Raw genomic sequence first — 10,174 nt, 5'->3', positions numbered from 1 at the left:
TGCTGAACCCTTTTATTGGGGAGAAGCCATTCAAATGAGGCAAGGGGTAGGATTACAAAGGAATAGAATGTAGCTCAACGCCAGCTGGTACACCTACACCTGAAGATCCTCCTTGCTGTCTGAACTGGGACAAAGGCCAAGTCACTACAAAATGTAGTAATTGGTCAGAGCCTCCATGCTTCAGGACTGGAAGGCATGGTCAGTCATTCAGAGTGCTCCCACAGATTTCCTCCTAACAAATTTTATTAATTTATTCTCTATTCATTAATTCATTCATCATGCATTCAGTTTTACTACTTTTGTAGCAAACATATTGACAGAGTAGTTCCAAAATGTAGGAAAAGCAGCCATAACTCTAAGATATTGAAAATATAATTAATAATTTCTAACTGAAAATTACTTCCATATTTGATGTTTAGATTTTTATCATGCAAAGTTAAATTTCATAAAGTTTTGTTGTCTTTCCCCCCCCCCACATTTTCCATTTACTAGGTAATTTTCTGGAAAATCTCTAAAAATTGGTTCTTCCCTGCTCTATTGTTGAGCTTTTTCAACACAACATAGGATAAATAGATTATAAGTAATCTCCCTGATTATTATATAACAGAATAAATTATATGTTGTAATCAATATAATTACGTAATCATATAATCAGATATATCATATAGAGTGTGATGAATATAAAGAGTCTAAATTGAAGGATATTGTTACCTACCTTTCCTTAGACCTCACTCTAAACTCCTCCCATTACTTGGCCCTGCCTGACAAGGGGGCCAGCCAAAAGTAACCAGCCCCTCAAATGACCTGGCTCTGCAAAGGCCATATATAAAACCCAGACCCTTGAGGTGGCCACCACCATATTTCCCCCAAAGATTGCCCCTTGAGATCTGCCTCCATGTCCTTTTTCTTTTTATATTCTCTTTCTGTGCTTTCATAAATAATCTCTCTGATTATATATTCATGTTCCTTTCCTAAGCAAGCTCCCTGCTTCACAACAGTGGGTTTTTGTTTAAAGAACAGACATTTTCTGTAAGGAGAAAAAAGGATGAAATCTTCAACTACAAAATGTGAAGCAGGCTTGCCCTGGCTGACATGTTAACTTGCTGGGATTTCACAATTGGAAGGAGTTGGCTGTATCCTCAGAATTGCTGGGCAGGCTGGGGAAGTGGGGAAGTGAGTGAGGAGGAAGCATCTCCATTTGTGAAGACATGTAAGGAGCTGGGTATTACACTTCACTCTTCCTTGCCCATCCCCTGGATGTGTGATGGAAAGTAACTTGAACCAGATGAAAGATGATATTTTAAAAATATGAACTTGTGTTGAATTATAAAAGAGTGTGTTTTAGCATTTGATCTGTTTTTCTAATTTATTGAGTAATTAGATTTTAATTTTGCTCTAAACTATTTAATGAGATGAAGAGATTTCCTTGATGTAAATACAGATTGTGACTGGATGGTTAGAGTACTGTTACTGTTAGCACACAATGACCAAGTTGGGTGCAAACTTCACGGATCAGCACAGCATTTATTCAGTGATAAAATCATGCATCTGGGGGACTCACTTTCCTGATAGAAAATGAGCCAATGGTCAAAGGGGGAATCTGTGCTCATATATGTTATATTGAGAGGTGACTTAATTATTGACAGAGCATCTCCGTTTGGGCACTAAGGAAACAAGTTTGTGAGAATTTGAAATTTGTTTTTACTGGGCAGTGTTTTTAGTTGGGGAATAATGGAGGGCCTGGGGTCAGCATTCAGTGCTTAACTCTTTCCCTTCAGGGTCCCATTGTACTGTCACTGGGAAATAATTTATTTGGGGAAGGATCGATGCTTTGGCTTCCTCCCAGAGATTGCCATTTCAGGCTTGATGGATATCTCCTTCCCAGGGATTGTCTTGTCACTGGATGATTTTTGCTTCGTTTCCAGGGATTGTCTGTCATTAGGAAAAGCTGTATGGGGAAAGGATCAATGCTATCAATGTGTTCCTTCTTTCTTACTCCCTCTTCCCAGGCCACACTGTTTTGGGGTTTCATTTTCCATATCCTATAGGTACAGTCAGGTACCAGTGATGAGTTCTGCTTCCCCAAATGTTAAAGTTTGAACACCAGAGAAGCTCCAGAGCAAGTGCAGCAAGTTTTATTTAAAGAATAGTAACACAGACTTCTCCCAGGAGCCATAGCTGGTATCCTGGTATCTGAAGAATTGAGAGCATCCTGCCCCTTTCATACATTTTAGATTTTTTTGCCCCATCCCCTACTTATCTCCCGTCATCCTGCATAGGTGACTAGGCCCAGGAGATTCCCAAAAGGTGAGAAGCAGATGGGCTAGAATAGTGGAGTGATCCCAGCCGCCCAGGAAGCAGTAATTACAACACTTACAACTCCCTGCAGAGAAGAATAATTCTGGGGACAGGTTACCCTAGCAACAGGTTAAAGCAGGAGCAGGGGGAAGGGCTTTGGAAGAAGGAGGAGAGAAAGGGCAGCACTTGATTTTCTTTCCAAATAGCCTCCACCTTTTGGATCAGACCCAATTATTTGTAATATATATTGACCATCTTTTTGTCCCCCGGACTCAGGACTTAGCTTTGTAAATATGAGATTTAACAGGTCATTGCATAGACAAAGGACACACTGAGTAATATTAATCAGAATATATGTAAGAAATGGATTTGGAATCGTGAAAATGAAGTTGGTAAATATGCACACACTTTTATGGTACTTTTGTGTATATACAATATACTATACATACAATAATTTATGCTATATATACATATATACTATATACAATATTTTTTTGAGAGAGAAAATTTTTTAATATTTATTTTTTAGTTTTCAGTAGACACAACATCTTTTTATTTTATTTTTATGTGGTGCTGAGGATCAAACCCAGCACCCCGCACATGCCAGATGAGCGCGCTACCACTTGAGCCACATCCCCAGCCCCACAATATTATATATACAGTATTTTATACCATATATGCAATATTATATATAATATATACACGTGTGTATAATATATATTAATATACAATATTTTATTTATATAAATATGTATATAATACAAACATTTTAAAATTTAAATTAATAGGAAAAGGAGAAAACACCTAAAAAAATTACAAAATGAACAAAGCATGTGTGCAAACCTTTCACAGATGATAAGCATATTACTGATACTCAAATTCCTAGCAATTCAAGGAAATCAAATTAAAACAAAGTAGCTCAGCCGTACAGCTCTTGCCTCATATGTGTGAGGCACTGGGTTTGATTCCTAGAATCACATATAAGTAATCAAATAAAATAAAGATCCATCAACAACTAAAAAATATTTTTAAAAAAAATTAAAACAAAGTATCTTTTTGTGGTAGAGGTCGGGTGCTAGGAATTGGGCACTCAGTCACTGAGCCACATCCCCAGCACTATTTTGTATTTTATTTAGAGGCAGGGTCTCACTGAGTTGCCTAGGGCCTAGAATTTGCTGAGGCTGACTTTAAACTCACAATTCTCCTGCTTCAGCCTCCTGAGCCACTGGGATTTCAGGATTGCACCACCACACAGCACCAAAGTAGCATTTTATATTACCTACTTGGCAAAATCAGAAAGATGGAGGGTCTGCAGGGAAGGGGCATAAGAGGAAATGTCTATGATCTGATGCTGGTGAAGTGATTCTGGAGAGCTTGTGGCAGTGTCTTATCTAAGTATGTACATGTTGACCTTGCAATTCCAATTCTGAACATATCTGCCAAAAATATTTACACAGTTTCATGAGGAAATAGACCTAATAGTGTTTATCATGACAACTGAATGATACTAAGGTGTTGGAATCACAAGATATTTACTTCTATGGGAACGCATTCATAAAATGTGGTAACATTACACTGTGGAATCCTATGTGGAAGGTAGATACAGGTTAGACATAGAGTGATATGGGAAGGTTTCTAAGGAGAGTCCTGAGTGAAATGCATTATGAAAGAGTATACTTTCTCTTTTTGCATTAAAGTTGTACATAAAAAGGAATACTATAACTTAGACTAACACAGAGAATAGAAAGATAATACATTAATGCATTAAAATGTGGAGACAGTAAAATGGGGATAAATAAATCAATTGACATATCAAGTAGTTTGATCAGTCAAATAGAGGAAGCCCTATCATCCCAAAGGATATCTATAAGCCACCAATGGAGAACGATTAACTCAGTAATCTACACTTAAGGCTTCAAAGACAGAACACAACAAAAATAAGAAAATAGTTATGCTTTGTAGAGACTGAAGTAGGATAACATTTTGCACCATGCATATGTTATCAGGGAAAAATTATAAAAATGTGTAAATTTGTATAAAAAACTTCTAAATACAGAATAAAACATCTGCAACGCCAAAACTTCATGAAATGCCAAGGTTTTTAAGATTATTATTGAAGATAATAATAGAATGGGATAAACTTTTATATTTACCATGTGGTGGCAGTAGAGATTATAGCAAAGTTTCAACATTTTCTTGTTATAATTTAAAAATCCAGTCTTAGGCTCTTAAATCATCACGTAGCCAACATATCCATGCTAGCATTTACCATAACTTGTAGTTCTTTTCTATTTTTTAAATAATTTTTTTATTTGTTTTAAATAGTTACACATGACAATACAATGATCTTGACATATCATACATTTGAATCAGATAGAATATAATTTCTCATTTTTCTGAGTGTACAGGTTGCAGAATCAATAGTTCTTTTAAAAAAAATTAAGTTGTAGATGGACACAATATCTTTATTTTATTTGTTTATTTATTTATTTATTTATTTTTGTGTGGTTCCAGGGATCGAATCCAGTGCCTCACACATGCTAGGCAAATGCTCTACCACTGAGCCACAACCCCAGCCCAAACTTATAGTTTATAAAGTAATTTAAAATTACTTACAAAAATTCACATAATATTAAAAATATAACAATGATAATACAGAAAGAAAATTCAGGAGAATATATGGTCAGTAAAATCAAAAGTTATAACTATAGGAACCTAATTTAACATCTGACGGCCATGTTAAATGTTAACCACCATTGTATGAGATAAGTTTTGCTTTCCCATCCTGGGAGGTGGCTTCTGAGAAATCTGAAGTAACTTGAGACAGCACCTACTTCCCCCACCCCCATTAGTGACCTACCCCATGGTACCATAACCCTAAGCCAATCCCATGCTATTCTTACCTGCCTAACTCTGACACAAAGGCCCCTGAGCCCTTCCCATAGTGCCACAACTACAATTCTGAACCCTTACCCCACAAAAGCTTAGCACCAGAACATCTGGAGTGGGGCTTCTCTCCACTCCATAGAGAGATGGCCTTTATTTGTCAGCTTTGACAAATAAACCTTTGTGTGGATCTCTGTCTGGTCTCCACCCTTCATTTCTTGCCCACCTGTCTCTGGTTTTCTCACTTTCTTTTCAGTAACAAAAAGGGCCCCGATACTCTATATGTTGGCTACATGTGAGTCACAAATTATTAGAGGATCATAAGATGATTAAGGTAAGTTCAGCTACATAAGCAGAATCCAGAAGAAACAGATGATGAATTGTTCAGAAAAAATACAGCTTCCTGGTCCTGAGGCCACAAGGAGATTTCTACCATCAGTTTTTATACAGGAGAAATTATTTGATGCAGTGAACCACATTCTTAGGAAAGTTATTTTGGTAAATTTCATGAGGTTTATAGGCTTGTGTGTTACTGTTTCTTAAATAAGATGATTTTATCAACCTGAAGCAAAAATTGGGAAAAGTGACTATACCACACAACCAGACCTGGCCTGGGGCACAGCTCTCTCATGTTACAGCAGATTTAAGGATAGATATTATGTTATTTAAAGGAATCTATAGAATACAAATTACCCGCACAATTAACTTAAAATTTTTTGAGCAACAGGAACATTGGGTGTTTTAACATATATATTTATGTATTTGTGTGCATTTAACACGTACATATTTTAGACAGAAAAAAAATATTTAAAACAGGTATGAGCTCCAGTATGAGAATAAAGTGTCCTGAAAAACAAAAACAAAACCAAAACATCCATAGGTCTTTGAGCTATTATATCCAAATTGCACATTCATGTGAAACTTGCTCCAACTTTATAGGTATAAATGGATAGATGGCTTGGCAAATGGGCTGATATGGCAGAGAATACTGGAATGTTTTCCACTTGCTCTAGAATAAATCCTCCCCACCCACTCTTATTAGCTGAGCAGATTCAAACTACACTTGTCAGTTAACTCAAAAAGAGAAAATCTTTCAGCTAGCTGTGCTCATGTGACTGCAGTCTGGTCCATGGAGTGTATGATTCCTGCAAATTGCTCTGAAACTGTGGGAAGTGGGTGTGCTCATAACTTTTCTCCTTATTGCTGGTTGAAAGGGACTTTCTTGGAAGGGACTCTGTAAACATCTCCAAGCATGAGAAGACCTTCAGAATGAAGACCAACGATGGTGAAATGGGAAAAAATCAAAACGATCAACATGAAATTTTTCCCCAAACAAAAGGAAAAATTGGGAACCAAGTTCCTGAGACAATGGAATACTCTACCAACCCTTTCTTACCTACTTCCTGTATTTTTACGTAAACTACAGTTTTTAGAAGATACCACTAGTTTTAATGTTCTGTCACATGCAGCCGAACCTAATGCTAAGAAATCCAGGATGTCATCTGAACATCAAGGAATGTTGATTGGAGGAGGAAAGATGTCAGAGTTCAAGAAGGTGCACTTTCCAGTTGTTTTGTGGCTCAGGATTCACACAGCATGAGTGCTGCTTCCCAGGGAGGCAGGTGATAGGGAATTCACTGACATTCAATATCAGAATCATAGAGACACAGAAATTTGGATGTTTTGTCAAAGGACTGGAAAGAATGTCTTGAGAACTCAGCCAGAAATGATGGGGGCACCGGTTCACCACTGAGGGGTGGGGTGACAGGCAGAAAGGGAAACAACTGTGAAAAAAATTGGGATGGGGAACCCATGGAGCAGAGACTTTCTGATCTTAACTGATTCCGAGGCAGGGCATCAGACTGGGATATGAGACATGCTCAGTTGGTGAGTGCAGAGCAGAGGTAGGGAGCCATCTTGAAATGGCCTTGAGGCCACTTTCTGTGGTTGAAGCCCAGGAGTTCATAACGAGCATTATCAGACTGTTCTTGCATGTGCCTGCTGTGAGATCTAGAGTGTGCCTGGCAGGATGCAAGTGAAATGGGCACAGAAAAGATTGTAGCCAAGGGGACCTAGGCTGGGGATATGAAGCAGAGTGTGGCTCTCTTTCTCTTTGTGTCTGGCAGTTCATAGGACTAGCCAGACAGAGTCCAGAAATTGGACAGGTGGGCACATTTGCACTCAGGTTCTGATACTGGGAGGCCCATATTTTGGGGCAGTTAGGTATTTAAGATCTGCAGAGATTTGGTTGCTTTGCTCTAAGAGTAGATCCAGACAACCAGCAGGGATCTACCAAGAAAAAGGGTAGTGGGGCTTATTCTCTGGAGAGCAGATACCATCCAGCAAAACTCCAAATGTAGATCAGAGCTCAACAACAGCTGTCAGATCTTTACATTTAGAACTCTGAATCAGCCCTGCCCTGGGAGTACATCTTTCTATTTTAAACAGACAAAACTCCAATTATCACTACTTCCCATTGTGTCCTACCTGACACTGCCTGAGAAGAAAAGCTTAGAGATATGACACCAGATATGGTTCCAGGATACTCCAGCTGGCAGCTTAGTGAGCGAGCAACTCAAAGAGGATGGGTTTAAAACCCCAGTTCTTGCTCTCCCTGAAGAGTATTTTGCCAAGGAAGAAACATAAAGTAGGATCGTATGGTATAGGCAGAGGACATTCAGTTCTGATTACCTCCGTGGAGACAGTCCCTTTGTTTTCCATCAAGATTGTGTTTGACTTTTTTTTCTTTTTTTTTTTTTCCCATGGAATGTGTGTGTGCATTCTTACTGTGCTGATTTAATATATAAATAGATAGATATTCATCTTTTTGTCTTGTTGTCATCAAATTTTCCCTTTCTTTACCCATTTGTCATTTTGCCTTGTTTAAATTTTAGATAAAAAAAATAATGATAATAATCAATTGGATTTCCTGGAAAATAAAGATATGGTGAATCCAAGTAAAAATTAATTTTAAAGTATCACCAAATGATTATATTGCATAGGGGAAAAAAATGATCTCAAAGAGAGTGTATTTGAATTGAAACAGTAGGTCATAAAGAAAAAAAGAGAGACCATGGTCAGAATGTTTATATATACAGAAACTCTGGGACTCTTAAGAGTCTTTATGAAGTCTTTATGAGAGAAGAGGGAATAGAAATTACAGGTTGATGGCATTAAGAACCATTCTAGTGACACAATAGCAAAAATAAATAAATAAATTAATTAAATTTAAAAAAAAAGAAAAAATCCAAAACTTAGAAAAGGAATAGATATCCTCATATGTGTGTCATGTAGACTCCAAATAAAAATAATAAAAAATAACCTAAGACATATCATAACCAAAACATCTAACACCGAGAAAATGTTATAGTAGTGAAAATTTCAAGAGAAGAACATCAGATAACATTTAGAGATATACCAATAAGGCTCAATCCTGACTTCTCAAGTCAGACTCTGAAATACAGGAGGGTTTAGAATGAGATAACTCAAGCTATGAGAAAAAAATAATTGCCAGCCAAGAGTGCCAGCAAAAAACAATTGCCAGAAATATTAATTTTCCTAGATAAGGATTAACTAAAAGTATTCATGACCATTAAATCAGCACTACAGAAAATATGTAAAGGTAAAGAAATACTAACTGCTACACATGGAACAAAAAAACAAATCCCAGAGCTCTCACATGAATGAAGCATTTCACAGCAATTAAGTACATGAGAATTAACAATGAATAAAATATATGAAAAAAAAACAGAATAGCTGGAAATAATAACTCTGAGTGTAAATGGATCATTCCAGGGATATAAGGTTGGTTTGATGTACATACATAAATCAATAAAAATAATACATCATATAAATAGAATCAAGAACAAAAAAGATATCTCAATAGATGCAGAAAAACCTTTGACAAAATTAAAAACTCATTTATACTGAAGAGTGAAGAGTGATGGAAGAAACTTACCTCAACACGATAAAGTCTGTATGTGACAAACCAAAATCAAAGGACACTTTAGAATATGGAAAGACCAACCATGTTCATAAATAGGCAGAATTAATATCTTCAAAATGGCCAGAGTACCAAAAGCAATCTGCAGATTTAATGCAATCTTTATTAAAATTCCAATGACATTCCTGACAGAACTAGAAAAAAAAATAGTCCTAAAACCCATATGAAAGAATAAAAGACCCAGAAGAGTCAAAGCAAGTCTGAGCAGAAAGAACAAGACTATAGGCATCATAATACCTGATTTCAAATTATACTACTGACTTATGGTAACAAAATTGTATAGTATGGGCCCCCAAACAAATATGAAAGTCACTGGAGTAAAACAGAAGACAGAAAGACAAACTCACGTAAATACAGTCACCTGAACTTTGGCTAAGGTGCCAAACATATGTTGGAGAAATACAGAATTTTTAACAAATGACACTGGGAAAACTGGATAACCATATTTAGAAGAATGAATTGATCCCTACCTTTTACTCTGCACAAAAATCAGCTCAAAGTAGATCAAAGACTGGGAAATTAAACCATAAAAAGTGAAACTTCAAGAAGGAAAAATCAGCACAACCCTTCAACTCATTGAGGAACTGACTTCCTTAATAAGACTTCTAAAGCTCAAGAAATACAAACAGAAATTAACAAGTGAGGTGACATAATTGAATTAAAACTTTCTGTGCAGCAAAGAAAACTTTGAAAATATGGTATGTCAAGAGCTTCGTAATGTTTTGAACAACTAATAATAAAAATAAATAATAAAAGCATGAAAACAATGCCCATAAAATGGGAAAAAAAATCTTTACCAGGTATTCTTCCAGCAGGGGTCAATAGCCAGAATATATAGAACTCAAAAAAATAACAAGCTAATGACCCACTCAATTAATGGGCAAAAGATCTATATAGACATATCTCAAAAGGAGAAGTAGAAAGGACCAACCAATACATGGAGTCCCCTGTGTTCCTGCTTTGCTAGGGAAACAATAAGACTTCTTT

The sequence above is a fragment of the Marmota monax genome, unplaced genomic scaffold (assembly GCF_021218885.2).
Source record: "Marmota monax isolate L192 unplaced genomic scaffold, Marmota_monax_Labrador192_F-V1.1 WCK01_AAM20220418_F8-fsc00145, whole genome shotgun sequence".
Lineage (NCBI taxonomy): Eukaryota > Metazoa > Chordata > Mammalia > Rodentia > Sciuridae > Marmota > Marmota monax.
The sequence above is the reverse complement of the archived record's forward strand: the minus strand, read 5'-3'. Positions refer to the sequence as shown.